This window comes from Anomaloglossus baeobatrachus, chromosome 1, assembly GCF_048569485.1.
Source record: "Anomaloglossus baeobatrachus isolate aAnoBae1 chromosome 1, aAnoBae1.hap1, whole genome shotgun sequence".
Taxonomy (NCBI): domain Eukaryota; kingdom Metazoa; phylum Chordata; class Amphibia; order Anura; family Aromobatidae; genus Anomaloglossus; species Anomaloglossus baeobatrachus.
In genome coordinates this window covers 505,192,804-505,210,766 of record NC_134353.1, presented here as the reverse complement: position 1 = coordinate 505,210,766, position 17,963 = coordinate 505,192,804, and the positions used below count along the sequence as shown (strand labels likewise).

At 43.7% G+C, this 17,963-nt stretch overlaps 1 protein-coding gene across 3 annotated transcripts in view; it reads left to right on the top strand.

Moving 5' to 3' along the window:
* Positions 1–17,963, top strand: part of KIAA1958 (KIAA1958 ortholog) — a 142,935-nt gene that overhangs the window by 30,810 nt on the left and 94,162 nt on the right. The gene's annotated exons all lie outside the window — the stretch shown is intronic.

Here is a 17,963-nt window from a genome sequence, read left to right as displayed (position 1 = left end):
TTTGATACCAGCCAGGGTAAAGCCACACGGCTGAAGGCTGGTATTCTCAGGATGGGGAGCTCCACGTTATGGGGAGCCCCACAGCCTAACAATATCAGCCAGCAGCCGCCCGGAATTGCCGCATCCATTAGATGCGACAATCCCGGGACTCTACCCGGCTCATCCCGAATTCCCCTGGTGCGATAGCAATCAGGGTAATAAGGAGTTAATGGCAGCAGCCCATAACTGGCACTAAGTACTAGGTTAATCATGGCAGGTGTCTCCCCGAGATACCTTCCATGATTAACCTGTAAGTTAAAGAAAATAAACACATACACCTGATAAAAATCCTTTATTTGGAATAAAAGACAACAAACCCCACCCTCTTTCACCACTTTATTAACCCCCAAATACACATCCAGGTTCGACATAATCCACACGACGTCCCACGACGCTCTCATCTCTGCAACATGAAGCTGACAGGAGCGGCCACAGACCAGACTGCTCTCTGACAGCTCCACGCAGCAACTGAAGTGAGCCGCAGTCAGGTCACCCGCGGCCACTGTTGGATCCTCCAACTGTGACAGCAAGTCGCCCGAGTGACTGAAGTGAGCTGCACGATCAGCGATGACATCACAGGTGAGTTGCGGTCTTGGGTGGAGGACTCCAACTGGCTGCGGGTAACCTTAGTGACGGCAGCGCTTATCGCGCTGCTCACTTCAGTCACTCAGGGTATTTGCGGTCACCGGTGAGTCCTTCACAGGAGACCGCTAATCAGGATGCGACACAGACAGAGCCGCGGTATGACAATGAAGTCGGGTGAAGTTCATCCGAGTTCATTGTCATCGCGCGACTCTGTCTGCTGTCAGCAGCCATGTAGCAGAGCTCAATTGCCGTGGGACCGCACTGCAAAAAATGCATCCAAAACGCATGCAAAATACATCCAAAATGCATGCGTTTTGGATGCATTTTTTTTTTTTTACAAACACAGTGTTTACAGTTTTAGAGGGTGTGTTCTTTTCCACAGTGCACAGAACGCAACGTGCGCACATACCCTACATCTAAAACTTGGTGATTGTGTCAGAACTGCTTCATCCAGGAAACTAAATGATACATTCTTGAATTCAGGGTCTCTTTGCCTACATCACACCACTCTCAGATGTTGAAGCAAAACCTGCTGACAGATTACCTTTAAAATGGTAATGGCTAGAGAAGTTCCAAAACATGTCCCCCATAACACCTGGAATAATAGTGACCCTCATACCAGTGACTTACATATGGTACCTCACTTTGGAATGCTTAACAAAATGCCAGACACAATTTCTTCCCAAATATAAGCCAGCCTCTTGCTTTTCAAGCATTCATCACAGGACCAGGATCTGTAATCTATACCTGATGTCCATATTTTTATCTGAGAGAAGCAAACTTTCACCAGTTGATAGTTTTCAAGTGATCTTAACTATAATTATCCAGTGTGCCGCGTAAGATTATTAATAAATTATAAATGTTTTGTTGCATTTGATTGATCGTGCTGCTTCTAAAAGCACAGTAATTGACAGCAATCCAATCATATTCTTGAAAACAACTTTCCAAACCCCCAATCATGGTATAAGATGTTGTAGCATTACTTTTGTCTGTGTTGTCAAAAAGGTCGCTAGGAATCCACTGTCTGACTCATAACAAGATGTGTCTGCTGCATCTTTTTGGTTTCTTTGTTGAAGTAGCTGGACCAATCACTGAGTCAAAAAAGGAAATTCAGACCTAAAACATAACTTTTAATAATCCATATAAAATGAACAATAGTTCATAAAAGAGTTAAAACCACGGTTCACAATCGTTTCAAAAATTGGACGATCAACCGGACCAAAGTATGGAACTACTGAGATCCTAAGCAGCACACAAAGCCTCAGCTGGTTTGCACAGCAGTGTACAAGTCTACCAGCACAGCCAGTTTACACACAAATATATAGCTGTGCTAGCATACATACTATAACCACCTGAGGTGTATACACAGATTAGTTGTCATATTGGAACCCCCATCAGGGGAACTCTCACTGTGTATATTAATCAGCAGATTTTTATAGAGGAATTTAAACATCGATATATATATTCCTCTCTAATTAGGAATGGTCTTACCAAGTTCCAGATTTATGGCAGGCATTAATTGTCGGTTACCAACTCAAAAACGGGGGGCTGTTTCTCAGCACATCAGGTCCCATATAGTTGGATAGCCACAGTCAGGCAATTTTATAGGTTCCCACTCCCAACGTTTCAATATGGATCATCAGGGGAGTCCAGGTGGGATATCAGCAGTGGACGTCACTAAGCATCGCTTTTTTCATGACCCTCCACAGATGCCCGATTCACGCATCCAGGCGCGTGTAAAACCTGATTCAAGCATATTGAAACGTTGGGAGTGGGAACCTATAAAATTGCCTGACTGTGGCTATCCAACTATATGGGACCTGATGTGCTGAGAAACAGCCCCCCGTTTTTGAGTTGGTAACCGACAATTAATGCCTGCCATAAATCTGGAACTTGGTAAGACCATTCCTAATTAGAGAGGAATATATATATCTATGTTTAAATTCCTCTATAAAAATCTGCTGATTAATATACACAGTGAGAGTTCCCCTGATGGGGGTTCCAATATGACAACTAATCTGTGTATACACCTCAGGTGGTTATAGTATGTATGCTAGCACAGCTATATATTTGTGTGTAAACTGGCTGTGCTGGTAGACTTGTACACTGCTGTGCAAACCAGCTGAGGCTTTGTGTGCTGCTTAGGATCTCAGTAGTTCCATACTTTGGTCCGGTTGATCGTCCAATTTTTGAAACGATTGTGAACCGTGGTTTTAACTCTTTTATGAACTATTGTTCATTTTATATGGATTATTAAAAGTTATGTTTTAGGTCTGAATTTCCTTTTTTGACTCAGTGATTGGTCCAGCTACTTCAACAATTGTATAATTTGGATCTCTGTTGTATATTGCTATTTTCCCATCTTTTTGGTTTCTCTTGCAGGTTTCTCCTGCAATTTCTGCTTGTCTAGGTTAAGTTCATGTCTAGTATCTGTTAGAACATATCCTGCAGAGATCCGTTGGCAAAATTATTTCTCATGTGTATTTTTTTTAACATGGGAGTCTACAGAGAACGGATCCGTTAACTGGTTGATATTTATCTTCCATTTGAAATGGATCTGGCAAGAAAAAAATGGATCCATTACAAATACAAGAAAACCAGATGGCTAAATAGCAATTGGTTAACAGATCTTATATAGTTATAGGCTCCAGTGTTAAAAAACATCTAGACATCATCTATTTAAAGGGAACCTGTCAGGTTCAATATGCACCCAGAACCACGAGCAGTTATAGGTACATATTGGTAATCCCTGCCTAACTGTCCCTGTATACACTAGCATAGACATTGCGTCCAAAGCTGGATTTCGGCTCAGTGCGCATGGTCCCAGAGTTTCGATCATGCGCACTATGAAGCCGGGTGTACACGTCCTGGCTTCAAACTGAAGTAGTGCGCATGACTTTTTCTAAAGATCTCTTTATCTATGCTAGTGTATACAGGGACGGTTAGGTAGGGATTAGCAATATACACCCAGAACTGCTCGTGGTTCTGGGTGTATATTGAACTTGACAGAATCCCTTTAATGAAGGTTAAAAAAGTTGTGTTTGCATAACTTTTTTGGTAATACAGCAATCCCAATTGATAGGTATAGTTAAGAGCATTAAAATAAATCCTTTATTAATTATTCTAAAAGAGGAATCCACTCCCTCGAATAAATTCTCAATTCACAAAGCCTTCACCATGTGTAATCAGTGTGTGCCCATTTCATGCCGCTTTTAGAACGTCATGGTGGAGGCCACTAGTTCAAAAACAACTAAATAAACCAACATAATAAACAAACACAATATGTTTATGCCAGATATGGATTTTTGGTCCAATTTGATAGAATAAACTAAGGCATAAAAACTAAATAAACCTAACAAAAATTCATATGGTACTGACAGCGGTCAGATATCGCAATTATTTGTACATGTTAGGCATATAGCCGAATTGGTTCAAAGACAATAAACACACTAGTTCAAAAACAACTAAATAAACCAACATAATAAACAAACACAATATGTTTATGCCAGATATGGATTTTTGGTCCAATTTGATAGAAAAAACTAAGGCATAAAAACTGAATATACCTAACAAAAATTCATCATGTTCTTATACATGGTACTGACAGTGGTCAGATATCACAATTAGATAAACATGTTAGGCATATAGCCGAATAGGTTCAAAAACAAAAGAACATACCAACATAATAAACAAACACAAGATGATTATGCCAGAGCACGGACAATGGTCCGACTTGATAGAAAAACTAAGGCATAAAAACTAAATATACCTAACAAAAAATTGCATCACTTGTTATATGATACTGACAGCGGTCAGATACCACACTTATAGACAAATGTTAGGCATATAGCAGGAATGATCTCACCAAATCCTTCCACAGATAGGGGGCAGGCAGTCTCTCCTTTGGATTCCTGGGTTCAGTATGCTAGTCCGGCATTCACTCTCCCTGTCCAATCAGGAGGCCATAAAACAACAAATTACCTGCCACCCCAAACTCCCGTCCTAACAAGGACGGTCCACATCTAATGCAAGGTTGGACCCCTAGGCTGACCCTGTTGCCGTCCCGACGCGTTTCGTCCACATTGACTCCTCAGGGGACATATTAGAAATACACCAGGTCCTCACTGCCAGCCCTCACATGTCACAGATGTCAAAGGAAGCTGGTTCGTACATAATGGGGTCTTTTAAACATGGCGCTAATGTGGCTCCTCCAATCAGGAGGGACATCTCACCTGATGTTTTAATTACATTAGTATTGTGTAGATAGTGATGTAATCCACTTAGTATTCGGCACATGTGGAGCAGCAATCCATGCTGCTCAGCGTGCGTTCCATCCCAAGAAAGAAACCGCCCATAACTGTCAATAGATAGAGATAATAGGAGGAGAGGAACATCTCCTCCCCCTCCACAATACGTCACCTCAATACGTCATCTGACCCATAATACACTGGCGTCTCACATAGAGGAAATCCCCAGCACGCAGAGACACGTGGCTAGAGGGGAGGGGGTGGTTCTCCCTCTCCCACTCAGAGCAGTACCTCCTCCTGCGTCGCCCAGGTTTGCGTTCCACCCAGGGCACGCCCCCGGAAATGACCGCTCATGGGTAAGAGGAGGGCCCTACTCTATCTCCGTCAGAGGTTGCTTCTCCATATTCCGTCCCCCAAGCTTGCGCTCCACGAGCGTTCCACCAAGGGAACGCCCCCGGGAGCGCGTGTACAGAAGGAGACATAATAATATCCGCCCCATTGAAACTCCATTAACCAGGAGCCCAATCACTCTTACATAATAGAAGAACACACGCCCCCAAACCGGGGGCGACTGAGCAAAGGGGCGGATAGCCTTTTTTAACCCATCACAGAGTTCTCTCTGTCAGATCATAAGGTATATATTAGAAGGTCCGCATATTATTATCTTAGGCATCATATCGACAATGCGAAGCAGCAGATCATTCCAAATATAAAGTCTCCAAACAAAAAGGAGGCCAAACCATCCCAAATGCTGCACCCCAGGGGGTGAACCAGCCATGCAGACATCGCATACAGCTGGACAGCTACTCACTCCACACGGGCCGTATCATCATGAGCTGGTGGCCTCACATATAGGGGACCTCACAATATCAATAGGAGACACCTTCCATCAGTAATATCACATAATGCAAGGGACGGCCAGTGAAAAAGAATCCTGGTTTAATGGGTACCTAGAGAATATATAAGGCGTATTCCAGGGGGTTTCTTGAGGGGAATTAAATGAACCAAGGAGATTATTATGTCCATATATTGTGGGTTTCTTCATACCTCCAAATGGACCCCCTGCCACCGGCATAAAGGGTAAATAATATTGATACTAGCACATATAATGGATTACATCCTTGGCGTCAAAAATATTAATTCAATAGACACCACCGATTTCTCCATCAAAGTAAATTGGAGGATTAAATGGATCAGTTATTTGGCAGGGGGTACCATAGACACTAAATAAAACTATTAAACAACAGTTGCTCATTTAAGCCCCCCGGTGCGAGGGTCTCAAGTTTGAACATCCACCTCGTTTCCCTCTGAAGGACCAACCTGTCCCAGTCTCCACCTCTTTTAGGTCTCAGGACCTTGTCAATCCCAGTAAATCTCAGTACCTTAGAATCACCCCCATGTTTTTCAACGACATGTCGGGACACGGCCGTGTCCCTCCGATGTTCCACGTCGCCTAGGTGTTCACCTATTCTCCTTCTAAATTCACGGATGGTTTTTCCAATGTACTCAAGTCCACACACACAGTCGATCTTATATATGACTCCCTGCGTACGGCAGTTGATGAAATGTCTTATAGCATATTCCCTAGAAGTCACATTACTCCTAAAGGTCTTAGTGACCTGGATAACCGGGCATGCAATGCATCCTGAGCATTTAAAGCAACCCTTGATTTCCTTGGTACCCTTGACTAGCCAATTGTCCTCAATTGATCGCATAAAATGGCTATGAACCAAGCGGTCTGCCAAGGATCTACCCTTCCTGTAAGTAATCTGGGGTTGCTTAGACAAAATTGGGCATAATTCTCTGTCCATCCTCAGAATCGACCAGTACTTATTGAAAATGCGACGTACACCATCAGCACCGTTGTCAAAGGTGGTGATAAATCTATTAGATCCATCCCGGACATCTACTTTCTTTTTGGTGATCAATAATTCCGATCTTGGTCTTTCCCTCGCCTCCTTAAATGCCTTATTGATAACCGTCTTGGGGTAACCCCTCTTCCGAAATTTGTCTCCTAAATCACAAGCTTGAGCTCGGAAGTCACCCTCCTTGGAGCAATTCCTTCTTAATCGAAGTCGGACCATTGTCCGTGCTCTGGCATAATCATCTTGTGTTTGTTTATTATGTTGGTATGTTCTTTTGTTTTTGAACCTATTCGGCTATATGCCTAACATGTTTATCTAATTGTGATATCTGACCACTGTCAGTACCATGTATAAGAACATGATGAATTTTTGTTAGGTATATTCAGTTTTTATGCCTTAGTTTTCTCTATCAAATTGGACCAAAAATCCATATCTGGCATAAACATATTGTGTTTGTTTATTATGTTGGTTTATTTAGTTGTTTTTGAACTAGTGTGTTTATTGTCTTTGAACCAATTCGGCTATATGCCTAACATGTACAAATAATCGCGATATCTGACCGCTGTCAGTACCATATGAATTTTTGTTAGGTTTATTTAGTTTTTATGCCTTAGTTTATTCTATCAAATTGGACCAAAAATCCATATCTGGCATAAACATATTGTGTTTGTTTATTATGTTGGTTTATTTAGTTGTTTTTGAACTAGTGGCCTCCACCATGACGTTCTAAAAGCGGCATGAAATGGGCACGCACTGATTACACATGGTGAAGGCTTTGTGAATTGAGAATTTATTCGAGGGAGTGGATTCCTCTTTTAGAATAATTAATAAAGGATTTATTTTAATGCTCTTAACCATAACTTTTTTGCCAGCGGATCTCTGCAGAATCCGTTCTGAGGCTGGAAACACATCTATGCGAGTAAAATTGGTCCGAGTTGGCTGAAAAAAACACGGCTGATTTTAGTTCACGTTAGGTCAGAGTGTAATACAACTGCACTGCGATCCTGAGATTTTTCTCATGATTGCAGTGCGTGTGCAGTGCGTGTGTGATCCGTGTGTGATCCTTTTTTTTCTCAGCAGCTGTCATCTGCCATTCAGCTCTGCTACATGGCCGCTGACAGCAGCCACAGACAGCCATGTAGCAGAGCTGAATGGCAGATGACAGCAGACATAGACAGAGCCACACGATCAGAATGAACTCGGATGAACTTCACCCGACTTCATTGTCATGCCGCGACTCTGTCTGTGTCGCGTCCTGATTAGCGGTCACCCATGAAGGACTCACCGGTGACCGCTAATCCCCTGAGTGACTGAATTGAGCAGCGCGATTAGCGCTGCCGTCACTCAGGTTACCCGCAGCCAGCTGGATTCTCCCCCCGTGACGGCAACTCACTTATGACTTCATCGCTGTCACTCGGGCGACTTGCTGTCACTGTTGGAGGATCTAGCGGTGGCCACGAGTTACCTGACTGACATCAGCTGATCGCGCTTCTCACCTCAGTTGCTGCGTGGAGGTGACAGGAGCGGCAGTGTCTTCTGCAGCTCCTGTCACCTTCATGTAGCAGAGCTGGAAGCGACGCGGGACCTCTGTGGATTACGTCGGACAAGGATGGTTTTTTGCGTACTTAATAAAGTGGTGAACGAGGGTCTTTGTTATTGCATATTATTTCAAATAAAGGATTTTTTCACTGTGTGTGTTTATTAACTTTAATTTACAGGTTAATAATTGGGGGTGTCTCATAGATGCCTGCAATGATTAATCTAGGATTTAGTGGCAGCTATGGGCTGCCATTAACTCCTTATTACCCCGATTGCCAACGCACCAGGGCAAATCGGGAAGAGCCGGGTACAGTCCCAGAACAGTCGCATCTAATAGAAGCGCCCATTCTGGGCGGCTGCTGGCTGATATTGTTAGGCTGGGGGGCTCCCCATAACGTGGAGCTCCCCATCCTGAGAATACCAGCCTTCAGCCGTATGGCTTTATCTGGCTGGTATTAAAATTGGGGGGGACCGCACACCGTTTTTTTAAATTATTTATTTATTTTAATGCACAGCATAGACACGCCCACCGGCTGCCATGATTGGTTTCAGTGAGACAGCTGTCACTCAGCGTGGGGGCGTGTTTAACTCCAATCATAGGTGCCGGTGGGCGGGTAAAGCAGGGAATACGAGATTGAATAATGAGCGGCTGGCTTTTTCAAAAGAGGAGAAGCCGCCGGAGCAGTGTAAACGCCGTGCAGCGCCGCGCTGGTGATCGGGGATCGGTGAGTATGAGAGAGGGGGGGGAGAGGGATAGACCGCATTAGACAGAGAGTGACGGACAGAGATAGTGACCGACCGACAGACTGACCGACAGAGAGAGAATAGAGACCGAGAGGGAGAGACTGACTGACAGAGATAGAGATTGACAGACATTGTGAGACATCACTCGTTTCCAGTGTTTTAGGAAACATGCGAGAAATGTATTTAGAAAATCGGATGTCACTAGGATGGTGAGTGCCGTCCCGTGACATCCGATTTTTTTTTTTTTTTTTACACGCTCCATAGACTTGCATTGGAGAGACTTGCAGTAGAAACTCGCAAAAAAGCAGCATGCTGCGATTTTTTTTCTCAGTCCGATTTGGACTGAGAAAAAAATTGCAAATGCGAGCTGAATCATTCACTAACATGTGTCCGATTCCAATGCGAGATTTTCTCGCATTGCTCTACTGCGAGAAACTCGCAAGTGAGAAGAAGCCCTAACTGATTACTACTGAACATGTGAACTCAGCCATAGGGCTAATGCGGACGTTGCGTAATTGCATGTATTTACGCTGCGTATTGCACTGCAGTGTAAATGCATGCGTCCTGCGTTCTCTCTACAATCTATGTAGATTGACATGACACGTGCGCACGTTGCTTTTATGAACGCAGCGATTTAGGTGCTAAAATTTTGACCCAAATCTGTGCATTCATAAATTGAGCATGTCAATTACTCCGTGGGCTATGGATGCAGCTCCCAATCTGTCTATGGTGGGTGCAGCAGCCATAGCGCATGAAATCGGCTTTTTTTAAACAAAAAAACTGCATTCATTATGCAGTGTTTCGGCAGTGATTTACCGCGCACATGTGCTGTCAAATCGCTACAGAATATTCAGCAGTTACGTGCGCATGAACCCTTTGTGTGCTTCACAGCGGGAGAGCAATGAGCAAAAAATGAAGCAAGACATTCAGCAACGACCGGCGACCTCACAGCAGGGACCAGCTCGTTGCTGGATGTCACACATAGCGACAGCGACGGGACGTCGCTGCTCCGTCACAGAAAATGGTGATGTAGCAGCGACGTCGTTGTCGTCGTCGCTGTGTGTGACACCACCTTTAGTTTGACTGTGTTGTTGTGGGACAGGCTAAAAAGCACAAATCGGTGCATTGATCTGATTCCTATCCCAGCATGAATAGAATAAAAGTACAACCGAGTTTCCAGTAATAAAGACCTAACAATGGGAGCCTGCTGAATTATAAGGCTAGTAAGCCTGAGAAAAGGGTACCCTTGAATCGTTCATTACGCATTACAGTAAAAGTTTGCTGTGTGTTGTTACAAACTTACAATATTAGCGATTGGGATTGTCACCGTAGGATGGAAAAAAAATTCGAAGTAAAAATCAGCCATCTAGAGAGTGTTGATGTCACTGAAATTGTCTAAATGACAGTTCTACATTGTACACTGTGTCTTGTCAGCAGAATCGCTGTGATTTTATGACATCATTGATTTATGTCATTATTATGAAACTAGAAGGTTGCCCGATTCTAACGTATCGGGTAGTCTAGAATGTGTATGTAGGGTAGCAGATTGAATAATAATATAATCAGCAAGTCTTGAATAATGATGATTCATTTCTTGCTCGTTGGTCTCCCGCTGTGCAGCACGCATCGGCGTATTTGACAGTGAGAGATCAACGATCTGAATGGGCAGGGAGCCGGCGTACACTGGTAACCATGTTACACAATTGGGTAACTATGCAAAGCGCTTTGCTTAGTTACCCCATGTGTACCATGGTTACCAGCGTACGCCGGCTCAAGCACACATGTGCCGGGGGTAAGGTGGTAACCATGGTACACATTGGGTAACTAACGAAAGCGCTTTCCATAGTTACAGGATTGTGTACCATTTGTTACCAGCGTATGTCGGTAAGCTGATAATCATGGTACACATTGGGTAACTATGCAAAGCGACAGTGCTGGTTTATTTTTTGCTTGTTGGTCTCCTGCTGTGCAGCACGCATCGGCGTGTTTGATAGTGGGAGACTAATGATCTGAATGGGCAGAGAGCCGGGGTAAGCTAGTAACCATTGTACACATCGGGTAACTATACAAAGTGGTTTCCATAGTTACCCAATGTGTACACTGGTTAACAGCGTACGCCGGCTCCGGCACACGTGTGCCGAGAGTCGGGGTAAGCTAGTAACCATGTTACACATTGGGTAACTAAGCAAAGCGGTTTCTATAGTTACCCGATGTGTACCATGGTTACCAGCGTACGCCGGCTCCGGCACACGTGTGCCGGGAGCCGGGGTAAGCTAGTGGTTTCACACATCCGGCTTTTCTTGACTTTGTCGGATGCTGCGCGCCCCAGAGAAAATATGGGTCTTTTTAATAAAAATATTCTCTATATTTACTTCTGTCCAGCCATGTTGTCTCTGGCTCTGCTGCCTCCCGCTCCTTATCGCCGCTCATTATACTCACTGAATATTCAGTGCCCTGAGGAGCTGGAAGCAGGAACAGCGCTGGGGACTTCAGTGCCGGGGACCGCATCGCTGGGTGAGTGTACAGCAGAGTATGTGTCTGTGTGTGTGTGTGTGTGTACATGCATGTGCGCTATGTGTGTATGCGCACGGTGTATCTATGTGTGTCTGCTATGTGTGTATATGTGCTCAGTGTGTGTGTGTATACATGCATGTGCGCTGTGTGTATGCGCTCGGTGTATCCATGTGTGTCTGCTGTGTGTGTGTATATACATGCATGTGCGCTGTGTGTATGCGCCCAGTGTATCCATGTGTGTCTGCTATGTGTGTATATGTGCTCAGTGTGTGTGTGTGTATATACATGCATGTGCGCTGTGTGTATGCGCCCAGAGTATCCATGTGTGTCTGCTATGTGTGTATATGTGCTCAGTGTGTGTGTGTATATACATGCATGTGCGCTGTGTGTATGCGCCCAGTGTATCCATGTGTGTCTGCTATGTGTGTATATGTGCTCAGTGTGTGTATGTATATACATGCATGTGCGCTGTGTGTATGCGCCCAGTGTATCCATGTGTGTTTGCTATGTGTGTATATGTGCTCAGTGTGTGTGTGTGTGTGTACATGCATGTGTGCTATGTGTGTATGCGTCGGTGTATCCATGTGTGTCTGCTATGTGTGTGTGTGTGTGTGTGTAACCGTACACTGTACAGGACAGTGGCTGCGCCGCAGCTTCCTGGTCACATGAAAACACGTGATCGAAGGTTGTCGCGCGGCAACTGTAGTGTACACAGTGCACGGGAGCGCGCCGGATGCGACAAAGTGGAGAAAAGGTAAGCGACAGTGCTGACGTGTGCCGGGAGCCGGGGTAAGCTAGTAACCATCTTACACATCGGTAACTAAGGAAAGCGGTTTCTATAGTTACCCGATATGTACTATGGATACCAGCCTACGCCGGCTCCGGCACACGTGTGCTAGTGGCTTTTCTCCACTTTGTCTTGCGGTGTGGGCTTCGAGTGCTGCAGCAGTGACCTGGGTGTCGGGCGTCTCCGTCTGGGTTCGGGGAATGCGTGCGGGGGGACGGGGCCAGGGCGAGCATCCAATGCGTGAGGGGGTGGGGCCTGGCCAAGCGTCCAATGCGTGCAGGGTGCCGGGGCGAGCGGCCAATCCATGGGGGGGCGGGGCCAGGGCAAGCTGAGCGGCCAATCCGTGCTGGGGGGGCGGGGCCATGCCGAGGCCAGCGGCCAATCCGCTGGTTGTCACCGTAAGGACACAATTTTGGAGCAAGACAGACAGATAGACAGACAGAATAAGGCAATTATATATATAGATGATTTATCCATGTGTATTCACTGAAACATCTTGAGTGTAGATGAATCAAAACTAGTGATTAATTTTTCTGTATCATCAAATAAAGTCTTTAACATCAAATAAGGTACAAGTATAATAACTTCTGACCTCTATAATAACTTACAGTAAATGGGTTGTCTCATCTGTCTTCAGGAGTGCATGACAGTTTGGCTAAATGGCAACATCATAACGCAGGTCGAACTGTGCGCTCTCTGATGCTACAATCATAGACAGATTTAGATTTGCCTCAGCAGGGGAGAAAAGCAGGGCGACTGAATCTGGATGAATCCAGCGAGATTCAGAGCAGTGCTTGCAGGCTCCATAGAAAAGAGCGTGTAAGCACTGCACTCCTTGCCAAGAAGACCAGCCTTGTCTGATAGAGTTCAGCGGTGGCAAGTTACCTCGGCAACAAACAGCAAGTAATAGGATTAAAAAGCCCTCTGTTCTCAAAACGAAAAGGATTTTTAATAACATGTAAATTGCAAAGTTGCTTTCAACTTACTAGTTATTAACCCTTTTAAATCTGGAACCTGATAGATATTGTATATGTTAATAAATCGCATTAACAGTAGGCCTAACTGGGTTATTCTGTTAAGGGGATGCTACCTCATCTAAGAACCACATGATGTAGGCAAATAGTCCCTGAATCCAACAGTTTATCACCTAGTTACTGGTTCTGACAATCAAAGTTTACAGATTTAGCAGCAACTGCCCACACCAGGCTCTCTATAGACATTGTACACTGAGAGTGAGGTGCGAATCAGAGGAAGGAGCATGCCGTACAACTTGGCAGAGCCAGCTAGTCACAGCAATGATAATGTCCTGCTGCGAAAATAAACATTACAAATAAACAACACCCTAGACTGACAAGAGAGGCATCACTGAATTCTATGTGTTAAACATGTTAATAGGAAGTGAGCACTGCGCTGCGCTCACTTCTTGTTGATTACTTGTTTCGTTCGAAGGCAGGGAGAAGGAAGCTGGCACTGATTGGATGTGGGGCTCGTGTGACATCAGTCTCTCATGAGCCCCGGCACCGCTGGAACGGAGCACTTACAAGAGGTAAGTATATGCTAGAAGAATCAGAAGGTGTTGTCCTAGTATTGGACATCTCCTTTAACCCTTACAACATGCTGTCTTCAGATTACATAGCAAAAACCTGCGGACAGATTCCCTTTAAGTAGCCAGATGTCCCCAGTTTTGTCTGTTTGTAGTGCTGTTGGTATAGTCTTGGATTGAATAGCAGTATTGTTGCAGGTATAAAGCATTATAAAAATGTGCTGTAAGTAAACTACTGGAAAATATTTCACTTTCATATCTTTAGGGTTGTGCTGATTTTTCTGGGTATTAGATCTGTGTATTTTCTCTGATTGTTACTAACTCTTTTATAACTCAGAAATCCTCTAAAAATGTTCTCACTGTGTTTGAACAGATTGTAGGCTTTCCAAAGAAACAAGCATGTGAACCATGACTCTGAGGTCTCAATTCATAAAGACTGGAGTATTACACACCAGTCTAGTTTAGCCATGCCCCGAAGATATGCCAAATTCATTATGAGTCATGTGCTTCTTAAAGGAAACCTGTCAGGTCCCCTATGCCCCCCAACCCAGCAGCATTCAGCATTCATCAGACTGGCTCTCATGCTAGGGACCCTAAACTTTCCCTTATTCCATAAGTACCTCAGATGGTGAAGAGGGCTGGACCATCAGCGTAGTCCTATCTTCTGAACAGCTCTGGTTTAATACCGCGGGAAGGGCTGGGACAGGATTGATGAATCCCACAAAAACAGACGGACAGGGGAAATCCAAAACTCAAACTCACTGCAAGCACACACATGGCTAAAGACAATACATGCTCAGGGAGAAATAAAGTACAGAGAAGAAATAAACAAACAACAAGGATGTTTCCACAGCCCACTAAATAGCATGCAGCAGTTCACCAATAGCTGGATCACAACAACCGGTATCGCTAGAGCTATAATCGACATGGAGGAACAGGTTCCACCATCTTTTAAAGGGAGGAGGCGGCTGTGATAGGTCTTCAGCAACCTGTGACCCTAGCAGCAATTCACAGGCCAGCAGTAATTAAAGAGAACCTGTCACCAGATTTTTCCCTATTAAACCAAAAATATCACCTTCTGCAGCTCCTGGGCTGCATTCTATGAAGGTGCACCTTGTTGTTGGCCACCTTTTCAGACCTCCAAAACAACTTTATAAAATATTACCTTTTCGTATGCAAATGAGTTTGGTTGGCCAGATGGGCGGGCTCTATTTCGTCTTCTGTCCCTCCTCCTGCCGCTGTTTGCCATCCCCCAGTCCTGATTTGCATTAATGACGATGGCCCCGTCATCCTCCATGCTGATGCCGAAGTCTCGCGCAGGCGCAGTTAGCAAAGCCCACTATCGCAGGCCTGAGTAGAAACTATCTCTCTCGCGCGACAGTGATGTATTTGCGCAGGCGCGAGATTATGAGCTGGTACTAGGATGACTCTGGTGAGGTCATGCACAGTGCCGCCCATAATCTCAAGCCTGTGCAATTACATTTCCGGTGCGCGAGAGGGATAGTTTCTGCTCTCTAAATAAATAAATGCGATAAATAAATGAATAAGAAAAAAACAAGGAAATAACACAGGTAGGAGTAGTGATATTTTAGGTGGCTAAGGGTAGTAAACTGTATATTTTTTAATCAATTGCAATAGAAACATTTATTGTGAAATTAAATTCATAAGCCATATATGTGTTTGTGTGCTAACCTCTTTAATTAAGGTGAGGTTCACATTAATAATACGGTTATTTACACAAATTTTACTTTTTGCTGTTTTAAACAGTAGTTTTTCAAAGGAGACTGCAAAGAAAAAATAGTCAGACAGGCTATCCTGATCACATTATTTACACCAGCATATTCTTGCATTAAATTAGTTGCTAGGCAAAGCGGCCTGAAATCTAAACACTGCTGATATTGTTTATTTGGCCTACTTGCAAAGGTCAGGAAAGAGCGGCAGTGGGGCATAATCCACATAAGAGAAACATGGAGATGTCAGGCTGTGTCTGATTACCCTTCATATCCTCTGCTGAATAAACATTGCATGAAGAGCAGACACAAGCTGAACTACAAACTTACATGTTGAACAGAATTATCCTATTAGACATTTCTTATTAGATAACCATGTCTGGTAAATACTTACAATTTTCAGTTTTGAGTGAGCAACAGTTTAATATTTTCCTGACTCCACAAATTTTGAGTGTACGCCAATCTTTTCTTAAACTTAAAATTACTTATAGGGTACCTGTCAGGTGCAATATGCAGCCAGACCCACGAGCAGTTCTGTGTGTATATTGCTAATCCCTGCCTAACTGTCCCTGTATACACTAGCATAGATAAAGAGAATTTTAGAAAAAGTATTTCTTAAGATCTTTTATCTTATGCTAATGAGCGAGGTGACTAGTTCCAAGGTTGTTATGTCCCCCGACTAGTCCGCTCGCTTAGTATGCTAGTACACTCACGGGGGCGTGCTAACATGCTATTTAATGCAGCATCTCCAGCAGTGACGCGAGTATCTGTGTTCGCTGTGACCGCTCTTCTGAATGAAGAGGCACTTCCAGTCATGTGCAGTAGACCTCTCTGAAGTCAGGACGCGTATACCTGGCTTCATACTGCACATGACCGGAAGTGCCTGGCATTCAGAAGAGCAAACACAGGTATGCACGTCACCGCTGGTGATGCTGAATGGAATAGCATGTTAGTACGCTCCTGTGGGTGTGCTAACATAAGAGGGCGGCAAGCCGGGGGATATAACACCCTTGGGGCTAGTCCCCACGCTCATTAGCATATGATAAAAGATATTTAGAAATACTTTTTCTAAAGATCTCTTTATCTATGCTAGTGTATACAGGGACATTTAGGCAGGGATTAGTAATATGCACCCAGAACTGCTTGTGGTTCTGGGTGTATATTGCACCTCACAGGTTCCCTTTAAAAACAGGTGGGCAGTACTATGAATTTTGTGCCCTTCTAGTAAGCATTCTACATAAGAAACTTAATTTTGATCACTACTTTACCATGTTGGAAGAAAGAGACAATGGGACAAATTTACTATAGCATCCACCAAGGAGAACCATATGGGGCAGGAGAGCTACCCATTTTTATAAAAAAAAAATATCAAAACACATTAATTTAAAAAAAATAATAAAAATAACACGAAAGTACAAATGTTTAAAATCTTACTTTTTTTGTCTAAAAAAATATTGACAAAAAAGGGAGTATGTAGACTAAGGCCACGTTTTCACTTTTTGGCCACATTTTGCGTTGAGTGTGGAATACCACAACTTTTTGATGTGCTATTTGTAAAACAAGGCGATTTTGTCACAATTGCATACAAAAAAAATGTATCGCAACTGTAACAGCAGTCTAAGGGCTCATGCGCACGTTGTCGAATTTCATGCATTTACACTGCATATGGCACCGCAGCGTAAATGCATGCGACCTGCGTCCCCAGCACAATCTATGAAGATTGTGCATAATCCATGTGCACGTAGCGTTTGAGAGTGCAGCAACTTGGATACCAAAATTTTGTTCCAAATCGCTGCGTTCTAAAAAGCAATATGTCACTTCTTTCATGCGCTTTGGATGCAGGTCCCACTCTGTCTATGGGAGAGGCTGCATCCAGAGCGCATGAAATCGGCTTTTTTTTCTGCACAAACGCTGCATTCATTATGCAGTTTTTTTGGAGCGATTTGACGCGCACATGTGCTGTCAAATCCCTGCTGAAATTTCTGCAGGGACACGATGCAACATGCGCACACAGCCTAAGAATATGTTTACACCTGGCATTTTTTTCCTTATTTTTTTTCCTACATGGAAAAGTAAGGGAAATTGTTTTGAGGAATTTTTAAATGCATTTTTTAATTGCATTTTTGGTGCTAAACCACTTTGATTTTAGTATGTAAAAAAACTGAAAGAATTGTTCTGTGGCAAAAAAATAAGACACAAGTGCAAAATTTTCAGTTTTTCTGATTTTTCTCTTGAAAAGGCAAATTTTGGAGTGAAATGTAAATTGTTCTTTTATTCTATAAACTACTGACAATGTCTCTGAATCTCCAAGCAATAAATTTTGTATTTATTTTCTAAAAATGAGAAATGGTCAAAATAACAAAAAAATGC